This window comes from Mastomys coucha, unplaced genomic scaffold, assembly GCF_008632895.1.
Source record: "Mastomys coucha isolate ucsf_1 unplaced genomic scaffold, UCSF_Mcou_1 pScaffold5, whole genome shotgun sequence".
NCBI lineage: Eukaryota > Metazoa > Chordata > Mammalia > Rodentia > Muridae > Mastomys > Mastomys coucha.
In genome coordinates this window covers 34,102,316-34,114,409 of record NW_022196911.1, presented here as the reverse complement: position 1 = coordinate 34,114,409, position 12,094 = coordinate 34,102,316, and the positions used below count along the sequence as shown (strand labels likewise).

The following is a 12,094-nucleotide window of genomic DNA, read 5'->3' as shown; positions in this document are numbered from 1 at the left end:
CTCAACCAAACCCTTAACTAATACACTTCTCAACCAAACCCTTAACTAATACACTTCTCAACCAAACCATTAACTAATACACTTCTCAACCAGATTCAAGGCTTTCATTTCTGCAATAATATTTGGAAATAAATACATTCTGAATAAGTCACTTGGTTTGGAGAAATTTAGGTTTTCCTATCCAGAAACTAAAAATGAAGCTCTCTGCGTGGGTTTGTTTTAAGGATTAAATTAAATTATGCATTCAAAACTGTTAGAGCAGTCCATATGATTAGCATTAGTAATTACTATCACCAATCTACATCACATATAAAATGTGTTGAACTATATGAAAAATACAAAACTATATCTGTCTGACCTTGCCCTCGAAATGTTCTCAATAGGGTTGGGAAATAAAATATCTTGTAAAACAGAAAATACCAATCAGTGTGAAATTAACTGCTCAAGTATATGGCAGAAATGATAAGAAATATGGTAAATGTGAGTTGGAAATATTTAGTGATACATTGAAATATTTAATGATATATTATGAAAAGGTGATCATTGCAAACAGTTCCAGTAGTTCTTAATGGTATCATTAAATAGAATACCACCCCATGCTGGCTGTTTTAAATGTTTCCCATTGAGTCCCTCCTGTTATCCTCCTCTTTCATCATATAAGTCTTGTGCATCATTCAAACATAATTGAGCTTCCAATATTCAGGAAGTTCTTCCTCATAAAATACAAATGGTTTCTTGAGGAATATATAATGGCATCCATTCTACTACTACAGAGATACGGGGATTCAGGGTCTTGCAACTACCCTTGCAGCCTTACTGTCCATACATTCTTTTGTTTTCCCGGATGGAATCATCATCCTTAGTTACTCTTGAAAATGAGTCTAATCCTTCTTGGTTTTGAGGAATTTTGTGCTTTTCTATTTCTTTTGCCTTGAAAGACCCATTGTTGACATTTCCTTATTACCCACCCCCACCATAGACCTTTCCGGGCCCACCTGCTCTCTCCAGTTACTCACATGCCCTACCATTCCCTGTACTTTAGTTCTCCATTTCGTACCTTCACAGATACTTCTACAGTATGTCATTTACTTGATAATTGCTTACATTGTTACACTTGTTAACTGTTTATATTTCCAAACCAGGTGGATGATGGTTTCTTAGATGTGAGTGTATACTCTCAGTAACCACTATCTCACAGAATTTCTGTAACCATTTATTTTTAAAATGGATAAAATATTCATCTAATATGTTTCTAAGTTCTATTGGGTATGTTTGAAGCAGAACCATTCCTATCATGAATCACATCAGGAACTGATGTTGCCTTCCCCTTCTCCTTAGAACACTGTCTGTATTCTTTAAGGCTCTTTGTGACTAAGCACTCTTAATATCAAAAGACATTAACCAGCTCTTCTCCCTTCTGCCACATTACAGTTCATCATTTTTTTCTTCTATCATATCTGAACATTTGGGCAGAAGCTTGTAATACTGATTGCTAAAATTATAACAATAAATGAAGAACTTTCAAAAACATGTTATTGTTGAACTAAATTAATTTCCTTGCTTTTATCCAAAGAGAAGTGGAAAGTTTTCTTTCACATCCAGATCCTATAGCATATGACTCTAACTTAACAGATGATTAGTAATAACATTTAAAATTTAGCATAATATAATCAGACTTTAGAAGCATGAAAGAATGCAATCCAATTTCTATGCCTTATCATATACTAAAGTTTCAAGACCGATGTCTAACTTTGTACATGCAATTCCAGAACTGTACTATTTTTGGTTCTCTTATGCAGAGCTATTGTATGACTCCAGCATATCTGTTTTCATAACAACATTCTGTATTGAAAGACATGTAACTAAGATCAATCCAAGAGTTTGGATGAGTAGCATAAAACTAATGTAGAAAGTTCATTTGTGAGAATAAACCTGATCAATGGAATCAGCAATTCATCCTACAAATGAGTACAAATGAGTACACTGTCCTCTTATGTCCAACACCTGCAGTAACTCATCCCTATCACTTCCTTCTGTCTTCTATTTAAAGAATAAGACAATTTCATACCATGTCTGAAACATCAGGGTGAGAAGCAGACCCACACAGGCACCCAGGGACTCTGTATCTCTCTGTCTCTCTGTCTCTCTGTCTCTCTGTCTCTCTGTCTGTCTCTCTCTCTCTTTCTTTCTCTCTCTCTCTCTCTCTACTGCTATCCCTTCTCTATGATAGAACTGTCATCTGAATAGTTGCAGATATGCAAAAGACTATAAAAAAAGTCTTCTCTTTCTTCTCTCTTTTTGTAGAAAGCTAGTTAAAACACCCAATTTATGTAGCAGATCATTTAAATCAATTTTTCAAACCAGCGAAGAGCTTGATATATTTGATTGGCTATCCTTAAAAACTTCAGATCCAATGGATTTTACTCCTAGGAAATACTTTTAAAAATAATTTTAAAATGGCTATTTCATATGCTCAATAGATGAAAAAGTAATGTATTTTTCAAAAAATTAGCATATTAGAGCTTTCTTAAAATGCTGGTTTGCCAGGTTAGTTTTATGGAATAGTAAAAATGGAGAGAGAGAGGAAAAATGATAATACATACACACATATGTGTATGAATATTTATGCTTGTGCATATATATCTCATATATATTATTCTGTGGACACAAACTGGTCCATTTGAAAATGGACCATCTTATTAGCATTCCAGCTTAGCTGATCCTAAGGCAAGTCTGTTCTTTGTTCAGTTAGAAGTATGTTTTCAAGCCGGTGTACAAACAAGTGGGATAGCAAGAGCCTGTATTACTTGGGGTGGGGTGGGAGGTCTCTAGCACTTCCTTGACCAAGTGCTCATAAGGTAGATTCCACATCTGGTGGTACAAGGATTTTTGTTTATTGAACCATGGCTCTTAGGAAGAACATTATCAAGCAGTGCAGGGTATCACCCCTTTTGAGCAGTAGTAAATGCAGAACTGAGGTGTGCACAACACATGGAGAATAATTGATGTCACAGTGCTTAGTCCTAAGCAGGATATTTATACCACTCCCTAAAACTCTTTAGGATGAAGAAAAGGCAGGGGAAAAGAATCAAAGAACCAGAAGAGAGGAAGGACTATGAATTGCCACCTCCCGGCCATGATAGAGCCAGAGCATTCATGATGTCTCAGTTACCTCCACTGAGCCAGAAGAGGTCTGGCAACATTCAGAGATTGGAAAAAAAGCATGAGAAGCCCTGAGCCTTCTGCGGACCTATTGAACATTTGTGGGTTCTGGGGATGGGTCAGTTTCACTCCTGTAGTTGAGACTGCTGGGATAAGTACATGCACTTGGATATAAACAGTAAGTTAAAGACAAACTAAAAAGACATGGGTATGATCAAGTCACCTGTTGGGAATAAAGGGTGAGACGGGTTATCAAGAAGGTAAGAGAAGGTGCAGTATGAGAATAAATGAAATGCATTGTGTACCCACCCATGAAGTTATCAACAAAGAAATACATCCAAACTAAAAACTGGCATTTTAAAAATGACATATATTATATCCAGTCATTGGATTACAAAAATTACATTAAACTGAAACACTTTAAAAGTAGCTTTGTGCAAATTAAAAATTAGTTAGAAGAGACATTTCAGTAAGATGCCCTATGGTATCCAAGAGGGAATAACTACGTTTCCTCTATTCATTGCTTTGATTATCCAATCTGTTTGTGATATGCTCATTAAGGTAACTTCTACTTAATAAAACAGAAAGAAAATATGCAAGTTTTTTCAGTGTTGCAGAATTGGATCCTTTAAGATCTTGCACCCTACCTTCCTGTAACCTCTTTTCAATAGCTAGCTATCAATGTTCTAGCTTGCTAATCACTATCTTTCCTTCTGTTCTCTGACTAGGAAGTTTCTTAGTGTTTCTACTACTGTGAAGAAATGCTACAGTCATGGCAACTCTTAATGAAGGAAAACATTTTATTGGGTTGCCTTCCTGTTTCAGAGGTTTAGTACATTATCTGTATTATTATGGCAGAAACATGGTCGCATGCAGGCCAACACTGTACTAGAGAGGTAGCTGAGAATATTACATCTGGACAGGCAGGAAGTAGGAAGAGCAAGTGACTGTGGCCCTGACTTGAGCATTTGAAACCTCAAAACCCACTGAGGTATGACACTTCCTGCAATGTGATCAGACCTCCTAATAGTGCCACTGCTTATCATCCTTTGGGGGTCATTTCTATGCCACAGGGCATATTGTACATCTTGGCATTTTAAACCTTTGCCACGTTGAGAGAGAGCTTCCCCACAGCCTTGAACATCACTGTGACATTTCTCCCATTCTGCAGAAGTTCCATGCTTATGTGTATCTGATGTTGTGCCTAGATGCACTGCAAATTCAAGACAAGCATGCTTCTGCTCTCTCCGTCTTTGTAACCACATAGAGCTAGCCCTCCTCCCGATGCATCCAGTGACATTACTCAGCTTCTCCCACTTCCCTCACACCCAACAGAACTTTCTCAAACAGAAACGTAGCAACACTTCGGTCACAGAGATTCTCAAAAATGACATTCAACCTGTCCTTGCCTACAGTGAGAGTCTATGCCTTTTTTTTTTATTCCCTTTGGTGTAACTCAAGTGTGCCCTGTCGCCATCGTCTGTAAGTTGACTGTTAGAACAAGAGGCTTCTGTTTTATATTCCTGAGCACATCAGATCTGAAATAAGTGGAAGGTGACTTTGCTGTAACTCAGCAGGCTTTAAAACATAAACATGTCCCCCTTTCTCTCTTCTTAGGTCCTAAGAACACTGTCATTACGGGCTGAATGGTGAAAATACTTAGATAAGAAAATAGCAGGCATGAGTCCTGAAGAAATTTAAGCAACCCTGGACTGCAGGACATCTTGGTTCCAGTCACAAGAAAACGTGTTCTTCATCACAGGTAGGTCCTTCAACTCACATGTAAAATTTTTTAGGCATAGGTCTTTCATAGGAATGTTTCATTTTTGCTCATCTGTATAATGTAAAACCATACTCAACTGCCGTTTTGAGGAGAGGACTTACCCATAGCCATCTAAATCAAAATAATGTATTAGTATTAAGTGAGTACTTATCGCGGCTGTCTTCTGCGGGTGGTTTCTTATTCCACAGGCAATTTCTAATCTTCTCAACCTTCCAAGTATAGCTCCCTTTAAATGGTGTACTGTGATTCTACCTACTGGGTCAACTCTTTGGCTTTAGCCACTGAATTTTTGGATGTCAAAATTCTGATTCCTAAAACAGGTGACAGAATCCCTTTATGAAACATGAAGCACAGGGATTTAAGCCAATTCAAAATAGATAGCAACAGTTATTATTTGCTGCTGACATCTCACCTAAAGTTAGGTAGGTTGTTTCTTTTCATGCTTTGGCTCACGAGGGAGATTTGCTTCTGAGTTTATCTATGTTAGGGGTGTAGCTGTTTTCCTATGCTAATGTTCATGTTATTGTATGGTCACCCCTTCTTGAATATTTCCTGACATTTTGAAAATTGGCAAAAGTTAGAGTTTTATGATCTTTCAAAGAAATGAGACTTAGAGTCTATTGAATGAGAAAGTAAGCCTCCGGGATGTACAAGAATCCCTAAGGAGGTGTAGGGACAAACACAATTCATGCCTTTATGAAAAGATGCTGCACAGGAGGCAATTGCAAAGCTTTTACAGGATGGGAACAACGATGAGTCACAGGTCAGGTTTGTTCAGGCCCACAGTGTCCAGTCACAGAGCTTGAGACTGCAGAACTTAACAACATGAGCGTATTATTTGTATATTCACCCTTGGTACAGTACATATCATTTTAAAGGAAGAATTTCCAGTATTAATAATAGTGTTACATGGTAAACATTCTGGGGAGATGTAAAACACCACACACACACACACACACACACACACACACACACACACACAATTTACTTACCTCAGAGAGGAAACTCACAACAGATGAAGGTACAGATACCATGAAAGACCAATTTGTTGAGCCAACAGGTTTTACTAGAGTTACATATAGTATTAGGGGTGAAGGGAAGCAAAAGTGCCTCAGAGCTGCACCACTCAAACATACCCCAGCATGCATCATCACAGCAAACCTGGACCAGCCTGCACAGCCTGTGGGCAGCTCGGTGGGCAGCTCGGTGGGCAGCTCAGTGGGCAGCTCGGTGGGACGAAGCCTGCTCTTTCCTGGTGGCCCCCCTTGTTCTCAGTTCCTTCCCGACATCTCAGCTGGCTTTGTTTCCTAAGGCAATTAGACTGGTCTCCATTTGTTTCTGGAGGTTTGCTTGTCTGGGACTCTTCCTAGTAACTTGTCGTTGCTTATTCCAGGGAACTGGGTATGTCTGAGAGTAAGCATTCCCGATCACATTTTATTGTTTACTCTTGGGGAGGGACGACTCTAGTGAATCTGGTCAATTTCAGAGACTTTCTGAAGCTGTTCTGAGTTCTTTACTTTCTGCCATAATGAATTTTCTTCCTGGATGGACTGCTTCAATCGCAGACGAAATTAGTATAAAACAGAAAAATGTAAGTTTTCATTATACACAGTAGGTTGCAGAATATGCTTTAACAACTAGAAGGTGAGTGTATACCCTTCACTGCCTTCTATTACTTTGCCTTTCTCTATAAGGCAAGTTGATCTCCAGATAAATAATAATAATAATAACTATTATTATTATTAGTATTATTATTATTACTTATTCATTAATGAGCTATACCTTGACATGACTTAACCATCTTTCAGCATTCCTTTGCTTCTTGGGTTTTACGGGCCTCTCCTTCTTACAGGATTTAGGTCATTAGAGTGATATTCCCTCTCACTTCCACTTTATCTGCATTGCATTAGTTAGATGGAGGCTTTTAACCTCCACTACAGAGGCCTACCATCACTCGGCAGTTTTCAGTCTTTCACAGTCTAAACTAAAACATTTCATTCTGAGCTAGGCTCTTGCTCTACACCGTTGAACTCAAGTTCAGCCCACACCCAAGTAAACTAATTGGATTCCTTAAACAGCACATCTATTGCTTCTACCAGTTCATAAAATTTTAGATGCATCCCATTACCTTAATTTTAAATTTGAGGTGCATAAAGTCTGAAACCGGAGACTATGACTGTGGGGTGTTAGACCAGATATAGTTGAGTATATAGTGAAAAAAATTATTTCAATTAAAATAATTGTGCATTCATATGTATGGGAGAGTATAGGTGTTTGTGTAATTATGCGGGTCGATACATGGCACTGCATGCATGTGGAGGTCAGAGGACAACTTATGGATTGTTCTCTCTTTTTGGTCCTCATTATCAAAATCAGGTGGTGGCAAGTATCCTCACACTCTGAGCCATTTTAACTGCTCAGTTCACTGCAATTTTTAAGTATATATCCACAGTTGTTTGTAATACCCATCCTTTATGTTAATTAGGACTTGTAACAAAACAAAAAGACTGGAAGTTCTCTAGTCTTGGTAGAGTTATAAAAGCAAGAGCTGTGGTTTAGATGCCATTGTTAGTAGGTATGAAATTCCTCATTAGAAAGGAAACCCTCTCCAAAAGACACTTCTCTATCCAATAACAAGAAAACAGGTCTTACATGTAGTATGATAGAATGGGGTGTATATAAAATGAGTCACAATATTCCTTAAAAAAAAAAAAGAATCAAAGGTGAAACTTTCTAGTGGTTCTCTTTCCTGAAGGGAAGAAAGCCACCTACCTCCAGTTTCATCACTGGCCTCAGGGCCTTATAGTATATTTCAGTCAATTAAAATAACAATTACTGCAGGAGATGCTTAGCAGAACCGCCTTCAGCTGCATGAGTCCTCACTTCTCCTGTGTTGATTAAAACCCTTCAACTTCACAGTTTCATTCTGCAATGCCTACTCTGCCTCTCCAAATGAACACATCTAGTAATTTGGGAAAACCTCTTCAGTTTACCCCTTCATTTTCAAAATTTCTTCTGGAAGTTTCCTGGATGCTTTTCAAGATATCATACTATGGCCTTTTTATCTTTACAAAATATAGCTGAAAATGGTTTCCAGCAGCAAAATCATTATTACATAGGATTCAGCGCCAGGCTTGCCTTAGTCTGACATGGGGAGTAAAGGTTGTGTTGCACTGCGTGTGTTAAAATATTCCTGTAATGGATTCCTATTGTGAGCAGATTCATTGCTGACAACGAAATGATGTTGACCAGCACCCCAACTTGACATATTAAAACTTTGAAAGATGATGCAGATCAACATATCTTTTGCATATAAATTACTATGCATTTTTAAAAGAGAAAAAGAATGAGTATTTGGGGTGTGATAAATATATATTAGGATATGCAATCTAGTAATTAAATACTATTTTCTGTTTCTGACACTGCTTGATAGAAAGTCTAAATGAAGACACAAGGGGCAAATTTTCTTACTCAAATCGTCTTCTTAAAAACCTGACCTCTCCTTGAAAAATTAATGTTTATGTCTGAACCTAAGAAGCAAGTGTTTGGTCACTGCCCAGTGCATTTATAATAAAGATTCTTCATATTGGTATGTATCCTGATACTCTTCTGTTTGTGTTTTTTTTTAACCTCAATTATTTAAAATAAAATTGATACAAAATTAGTCATGATAATATATATCCTGTAATCTTAGCATGTATGAACTGGAGACAAGGGTGTCCTTGCTTGCTTTCTTTTTGCTTTGATAAACGCCATGGCCAAAAGGAATTATGGGAGGAAATGATTTATTGGGGTATAGTTCAGGTTGCAGCACATCATTGAGTAGAGACCGGCTCGTACTCAAGGCTGTAACTGGAGGTAGGAACTGAAGGAAAAAGAAACATCAAGGGATGCTGCTCACTGTCTTGCTCCCCATAGTTTCTATTTGCTTATTCAACCCAAACTACCTCCTGGGAATGGCTTGTCCAGAGTGACTTAGGCCTTCCCATATAAACCAACAATGGAAAATGCCACATAAAGTATACTGTATGCCAATATTATGGGAGTGTTTCCTCAACTCAGGGGCTGTCTTCTCAGAAGCAGCATTCATTTAAAACTGACAAAAAAAAATCTTAGCAGGATAAAGGATGATCAATATTCACATACAGAGTAAAACAGCACTCAGATGTTATAAAACTTATCTCTACTTTCTTGAGAAACATGATACATAAAAACAAGCACACCTGTTTTAAGGAGAGTTCAAAGAAGGAAGAAAGAAATGTAATATGTGTCAGTGTGGCACTACAGCTTCGAGCTACACATGAGTGTAGCTTCAAATGAGATGAAAAAGAAGGTTCCTAAAAACACAGATTAGGGAACTGCTTTGTCTTACTAGACCTTGGTATAATTTGTACTTTTAAAAAATCTCATTTTTTTATGTAAGTGTGTGTGTATGTGTGAGTGTGAGTGTGTGTGTATATTTTCCTGTTCTCTCTTTTCTCTATGTATCCCAGGTCTTCAGGGTTAGGAAAAGGAGAATTTATCTACTTAGTGATCAGGCAGACCCCAGATATTGTGTTGTTTTAGTTAAAAGTCATAACTGATTAAAGAATATGTTTCTGTTTCATTAAAATGTTATACTATTATACTGGCTATTATTTTATTTTCAAATTCATCCATTTTATTTTTTGTTGCAAGTCTGTTTTTGATATGTGAAACTGTAGCTTAAAGAATATAATAAAGTGACAACCCAGTGGTAATGGAATTCAGTTGCTTTAGAAGTCGTTCTTTTGGCTTCCTAATTTTTGTACTCTTTTACTTTGTCGCCTCTTCTCTTCATACATTCTCCTTTAAAAACAAATACTAGCATAGGTGACTATATTGCATTCAAGACAGGCAAATGCTGTGGTTGAGTCTAATTTAGTGAAATGACAAGAACAAAAAAAATGTGCATTTATCCTTCATTTGTGAAGAGGAGGGTGTATCAGGAGAATAGTGGCTTTGTTCTTGGGAGGATGGGAGTGGATGATATGTCAGTCTGAAGATTCAATTATTATACAGAAGAATGGTTTGTCAAGATCTGGATGGGCCAAAGAATGGCTTATGAAGAAAGGATTCATAAAATCCAGAAAGGAAAAGAGAGGCAGGAACAAAAGCAGGGAGAAGGAGTGACAGGAACTGAGAAACACCAATCAAAACAGACATCTTGCTATTGAGGTATAACACACCTCCTCCGTGCGTGTCTCTATGAAGCCATCAGTTCTAAAAATTACTCCATAGTACTATGGGCACAGGAATTATAATTTATATTATTAGTTTGGCTATAAATGTACAACAAGATGGAGGAAAGACCAGGTGGAGAGCAGTCCAATGGTTTTATTATATTAATTTACGTCCTGAAGATGACCTCTTCTTGCCACATATGGATGTAGCTTCCAATTTGGCTGAGGAGCAAAGGGACATAAATTTCATATATATAGAAAACACTTCCAGAATTAACACAAGAGGTTTTCTTTTTCAACCCACCATTCCAGTAAAGTGCACACTTTTGTGGATTTTGAAGCAGCTTTCTGAGTAATTTTCACAAACTGATCTTATGAGCTCATGGCCAAGAAATATATAGCAATGGTAGTTAATGGTTATATTTATTTATGTCTTGGAATTTATTTTCATCTCAGATAATGAATAAGTGATAGGTGTTTTTAAACATGTTAAAACATATTTAATAACACAATATTTTGAATATATTCAGCATATGTTATGAAGGTTTCCTTCCAGTATTTTCTATGAGTAATTTCCTCATTATTTATTAAAGCAAAGTAAGTGTCTTTAAATCTGACCTTGGGAAACACTTGAGGATAATGTCACAGAGGTAGAGTCCAAAGGTAGACATATACAAGTTTTCTTATGCAGTCCACTAATAGGAGCCCAAAACTGCATAGAACCCTTGTATAAAACACAAATTCTTATACTCACAGTGACCAGCTTTATTCTTTGGGAATTAGAATGTGAAAGAATAAATTCTAGGAAGTTGTAATGGTATACAGTAAAGTTTAACCAGCAGCCTGAGCCTTGAACCAACCTAGATGGTTTTAGACAGCAATGGGGAGACAATTTAAGTAGTTACCTTTTATCACAGCCTGGGAATATTGACATTTAATGATGCTTATGGGTCTGGAGAAAGTCTTATATTGCCATCAGTGCAGAAGATTCTATCCTGGAACAGAAGTAGCAACTAAAACAGGAGTAACAACAGCTAAGCCAAAGAAAGTACACAAAACAAAACACATTCTTACTGTACTGTAATTAGTCATTCAACACTCTTTGAATGACTAAAATATTCACAATGACATTTTAGCATTGTGGATACAGTATTGAAGGTAAAGTGATCAACATTCTCAAGCACTCTGTTAAAAGAAAATAAAGCTACGAGGTAATTGATTGAATAAACACCCGCATTGTCCTTAATTTTCTTTATGCTTTGCTCTAAAATACTATTTTGAATGTTTCTTCTGCAAAGTACACTTAGAAGTCACTTCTCTTAATGTCTTGGAAAATGGGAATGAAAATATTTCTTTTTGTTTGTTTGTTTTTTTGAGACAGGGTTTCTCTGTGTAGCCCTGGCTGTCCTGGAACTCACTCTGTAGACCAGGCTGGACTCGAACTCAGAAATCCACCTGCCCTCTGCCTTCCAAGTGCTAGGATTAAAGGCATGCACCACCACTGCCTAGTGAAAACAGTTTTTAAGTTATTCAATAATTTAGGAAATGTTTACCTACAAATTAGGTAAAATAATTGGTTATTCACTTTATTATCAATTACATAAGAATTAAGAAAGACTTTACAGAATGTTTATAAAATGAATTTCCTGAGAATTTTCAATTTTGTGGCCTATTAAATTACTGTGAACACTGTATTCTTAAATTTATAAATATCCACTGTTATAATTCTATTAGATATGTATACTCTATTATATGTGTATATCAATAGATATAAATGTTTACATGACAGTTAAGCATAAAAATTATTGTTTACCATGCAGACCTATGAACCTGTTTGTCTTTTATTAGGAAATGTTGCTTCAAAGTATATGTAGGCTCATTCTTTTATTTGTTAAGATTAGAATACTTTTTATTATGATCCATTAAATAAAACTCTTTGATATTCATT

General features: G+C 36.7%; 1 long non-coding RNA gene across 1 annotated transcript in view; it reads left to right on the top strand.

Annotated features, from left to right (window-relative positions):
* The window catches only part of LOC116076861, a 468,358-nt gene that overhangs the window by 327,391 nt on the left and 128,873 nt on the right, over positions 1–12,094 (top strand). Inside the window, exon 2 of the long non-coding RNA XR_004113112.1 lies at positions 4,780–4,924. This is a non-coding gene — a long non-coding RNA (uncharacterized LOC116076861). The remainder of the gene's footprint in view (positions 1–4,779; positions 4,925–12,094) is intronic.